At 47.0% G+C, this 4,864-nt stretch overlaps 1 pseudogene; it reads right to left on the bottom strand.

The window, feature by feature from the left end:
* Positions 1-4,460: 4,460 nt before the first annotated feature.
* On the bottom strand, positions 4,461-4,579 carry LOC145410704 (5S ribosomal RNA; annotated as a pseudogene).
* Positions 4,580-4,864: the final 285 nt, after the last annotated feature.

The raw sequence follows: 4,864 nt of genomic DNA, 5'->3' as shown, positions 1-4,864 counted from the left end.
GTTGCCTCCCACCACCCCCCCTACACCCCCTCCACTCAGCTGAACACACAAATGACCTGGTGGAGAGAGAAACTAGGTCATTAGAGTAGGGAAGGGTAAGGTAGGGTAGAGTAGGTTAGGGTAGGGTAGGTTAGATTAGTTAGGGAAGGGAAGGAAAGGGAAGGGAAGGGAAGGGATGGGAAGGGAAGGGAAGGGAAGGGATGGGAAGGGAAGGGATGGGAAGGGAAGGGATGGGAAGGGACGGGAAGGGAAGGGAAGGGAAGGGATGGGATGGGAAGGGAAGGGAAGCGAAGGGAAGGGAAGGGAAGGGAAGGGATGGGAAGGGAAGGGATGGGAAGGGAAGGGAAGGGATGGGAAGGGAAGGGATGGGATGGGAAGGGAAGGGAAGGGATGGGAAGGGAAGGGATGGGATGGGAAGGGATGGGATGGGAAGCGAAGGGAAGGGAAGGGAAGGGAAGGGAAGGGATGGGAAGGGAAGGGAAGGGAAGGGATGGGAAGGGAAGGGATGGGATGGGAAGGGATGGGATGGGAAGCGAAGGGAAGGGAAGGGAAGGGAAGGGATGGGAAGGGAAGGGAAGGGAAGGGATGGGAAGGGAAGGGATGGGATGGGAAGGGATGGGATGGGAAGCGAAGGGAAGGGATGGGAAGGGAAGGGAAGGGAAGGGAAGGGATGGGATGGGATGGGAAGGGAAGGGAAGGGAAGAGAAATGCATAACTTTGAAAATAATACCAATTTTTCATTTACACATATATACATGCTCTCTCACTAAAAAAAAAAACACACACACACACACACACACACAAACTTACACCTTCATAAACATGTACACACACAAACACACACACACTCGCAGGGTGGCCATAAAATACGAAGGTGCAAAATTTAAAATGTGGAGGTGCTCAGTTTATTCAGTTAATTGAGAAGACAAAATCTGTCAAATGTCCTGTTCCTAATCATGGTTTAAGTGGTGGTACGAGACACAAATAACGCTGTTCATTCATTCATTGCCAGACGCCATGTATCCCAAACGGGGTGGCCAAGGGCTTAGAGTTAATTGTTTTACAGGGAGGGGCACTAATCCTCCACCAACCCCACTTGACACGTAGGGAGAACGTTATGCCAACAGCATTTGGTGTTCCCAGGCGGTCACCCATCCAAGTACTAACCAGACCCAACGTTGCTTAACTCTAGGCTATTTGGAGCCAGTGTTTGGGTGAGCCGCATAGCTATACAAAAGAAACATTAAATGAACATAGCTATTCTGGTAACACTCAAAACAATTATGCTTTGGGTTTTCTGGCCTTGATTCCTGTCACTTCTTATTGCTTTTCTTTCCTTTACAGGTGGCTTTACATTGAGTGACAAGCCAAATGGTTTCCTGTAAGCCAAGAAACCATTTACAACGCTGGGTGGTAACCATATAACCAAACCATACGTGCTGCCTACGTGTCAACAAGTGGGTTGGTGGAGGGTTAGTGCCCCTCCCCGTAAAACAAATAACTCAAAGTCAAATGGCCACCCCTTACGGGATTATGGCGTCTGGCAATAGATGGATAGATAGATTGAACGTGGACTTGTTGGCATCAGGGAACATCTTCCGGTATTGGTCTACAACCTGAAGAATGTACTGCTGTTGGTCTGCCTGTGTGGTCAGCACGACATTACATTCTTACATTAGGGCAACTCCCCTTTCTGCAAGATCACTGACAACACTGGTGGCAGAAACGCACTGTTTCGCTCACTGAAACCCTTCATCTTCCCAGTGCTCCGGATCCTTGGAGAGGAATGACATGATAAGCTGCGGCAGGTGGAAGAACTCCAATGTGCTCATGGCAAATCAGTCACACGAGGCAAAGGACTCTTCCCTCCTTCATTTCTGAGTGCTTCCACTACGTCCCTTTTCACTGACCTGCTGAGGTGTTCATCAAAGACTGCCAGGGCAATCAACTTTTCACTCAAGTACCAAAGATGGTTGATGATACCTTTGAGAGTTGGTTCCCTTGCCTGTATTGTACAAGCTTTTGTAGCAGCTGTAAGTCTGACCATGGAGCACATCTGGCTACCAAGGCATTGAACCAAACTTTAAGATAAATTTCCACACCCACGAGAAGACGTCTGTAACACCTTGGAGCCCCTGATGCCAAGGTTCTGCAACAGACGATGGTACACGAAGATCTTAAATGTATATATGCATTTTGCCATCCATTGGGCCCTGCAGAAGGCAGCCAGAGCCTGTACAAGAGTCCCTCATGGTGAAATAGACACACAGCAGTACCAGTTCCACGAATTGGAGGTAATCATCGCAAGGCTGCTGAGATCTCAACTATTCATGCACAAATTCTCCAACTTCTTCCTTGAATGCGTGCATCCGATATGCCACCGCAGAACTGGCAGGCGATCAACCTCCTCTTTGCTTGTGAGGTCTGGAAGGAGCCTGCCATCCCAGTAGACTATTAATGGCACTATGGTGGAAGAGGACTTTCTCAGTTTGTCTGTGATGTCTTGACGGCAGTTTACTACAGCAAGTCAGACCGTCCCTCGATTCAGTGCACAGTGCTCCAGACTTTTTCCAGCAGCTCTAAGGTATTGGCCATGACATGAACTGCCTGGTGATTGGATATCTTTGTGTGCTCCAACGCTTGTGCCAGTTCTCCAGTAACAATCAGATTTTACCCCCTTGACCTTTTCCTAACGTTGGGTCTGGTTAGTACTTGGATGGGTGACCGCCTGGGAACACCAGATGCTGTTGGCATAACGTTCTCCCTACGTGTCAAGTGGGGTTGGTGGAGGATTAGTGCCCCTCCCTGTAAAACAATTAACTCTAAGCCCTTGGCCACCCTGTTTGGGATACATGGCGTCTGGCAGTGAATGAATGAATGAAGGACACACGATCTGCGAGATGCATCCAGCAGCCCTAAAACATCATTCTTTCTAAGCATACAAAATACAAGGATTAGTAAAAGACAATGACGAAAGCTGTGTTGCCCTCGTACCACCTCTTAATATATCAAAAGTCCTAAAAATCTGCCTGAGTTATTTTCTTCAGGACCCGCACCAAACACACTACCACAGTCTCTCCTCCAAGCAACTTTGATTTTAACCCCTATTGGAGAGGATGGAGGGTGAGAGACTGACGAGGAGAGTGTATATGAGTGAGGTGGAGGGGGGAAGAGGGAGGGGGAGGCCGAGGATGAGATGGAGGGATGGGGTGGAGAGGTATATGAGAGAGGGGAGTATGAGTTGGGAGCAGGGCAGTGAAATGGCGGGGGACAGGGCAACGTGGAGGCGATTTGTTTATGGCCACCCCATACGGGATTAAGGAGTCTGACAATAGATAGACAGATAGATAGAATAATAATAATAATGTAAATAATAATAATACCATAAATAATAATAATAATAATAATAATAATAAATCACCAACCACACTGCCTTGATCCACATTTAAATCTGTAGACGGCCATCTTGTGTCTCGCTCCCCTGGTTGGTGCGAGAGAAGGGCAGGGAGAGAAAGCCCCACCATGCACCCGGAGCGAAGAAGAAAGTTTCCTCCAGTCCCTCCGCGATCTTGGAGGGGATTCGTGGAGGAGGGAGGGAGAGAGGAGGGAAAGTTGACGCTTGAGATTAGAGGGAAGAAGAATTTGCCTGTCACCTTTCAGTTCTGTCTCCGGTCTTTCTCTTTTCTCTCCAATTTTGCCTCCCCCTTCTGTCCCTCTCCTCCTGCCACCTCCTCCTCTCTCTCTACACTTTCCTCCACCTTCCCTCTCCCTCTTCTCTCCAAATTCACTCCTCTCTCCACACTGCTTCTCACTAAGTTGCTCATGGGCAAGCGTCGAGGTAGCTGAACCCATTCTGACTGTCTAGATTTCGAGTCCTTATGGAAGTGACACGATAACGAGCTTCTGTTTAGGTCGTTCCGGCAATTAAGAGTGAAAAGGAAAAATGGCGAGTTGTTAAGTACAATTGGGTCTGGCAATATGCATGAATGTGACAGACAAATGCAATTAAAAAGATGATAAGCATTAATTTATTGTCACTAAATAATAGTAATAAAAATAATACAGTAATAATAATAAGAGTAATAATAATAATAATAATAATAATGATGCTGTATTGGCAGAATCGGACCATCAGCTTCACTGCACCATCAGATATAACAGACTGTAGGCGTTAACTGACTTTTAGCACTATCGGATCTGCCTTCCCCCAGTTAGCCTATTAGAGAAAAGGTCGTCTGTAATTAACGAGGTCACATTTAAACCTGGGGTCATTATGCCACCATTAGCAATCATCAATCACATCATCAGCCTTTCCCCCGACCAGGTACAGTTTCATTCATTCATTCATTGCCAGACGCCATGTATCCCAAACGGGGTGGCCAAGGGCTTAGAGTTAATTGTTTTACAGGGAGGGGCACTAATCCTCCACCAACCCCACTTGACACGTAGGGAGAACGTTATGCCAACAGCATCTGGTGTTCCCAGGCGGTCACCCATCCACGTACTAACCAGACCCAACGTTGCTTAACTTCGCTGATCGGACAGGAAGCGGTGTACTCAACGTGGTACGGCCATGTACAGTAATACCCAGATATACAATAACCCTTGATGCAATACCCCGGCTTAACAATGGGGGTAGAAATACCACCATACCCCACCTAACGATGCCAATCCCCGGTTTAACGATGGGTTTTGATATTTCTTACCCATTTTGATGATATTTTAGAATAAAATTGTGTTTAGGTTGATTTATAAACTGTTTTTAGACTTAGATTAATGTGTTTTAGCCATAGGTCGGGTGAACATTGTCAGGTTAGACTGATTAATGTGGTCATGGTAAGTGAACATTGTCATTTTTGTGTTT

The sequence above is a fragment of the Coenobita brevimanus genome, chromosome 10 (assembly GCF_032717465.1).
Source record: "Coenobita brevimanus isolate Jiangsu-jjx chromosome 10, ASM3271746v2, whole genome shotgun sequence".
Lineage (NCBI taxonomy): Eukaryota > Metazoa > Arthropoda > Malacostraca > Decapoda > Coenobitidae > Coenobita > Coenobita brevimanus.
Note: the sequence above shows the minus strand (reverse complement) of the source record. Positions and strands in the feature narration are given on the sequence as shown.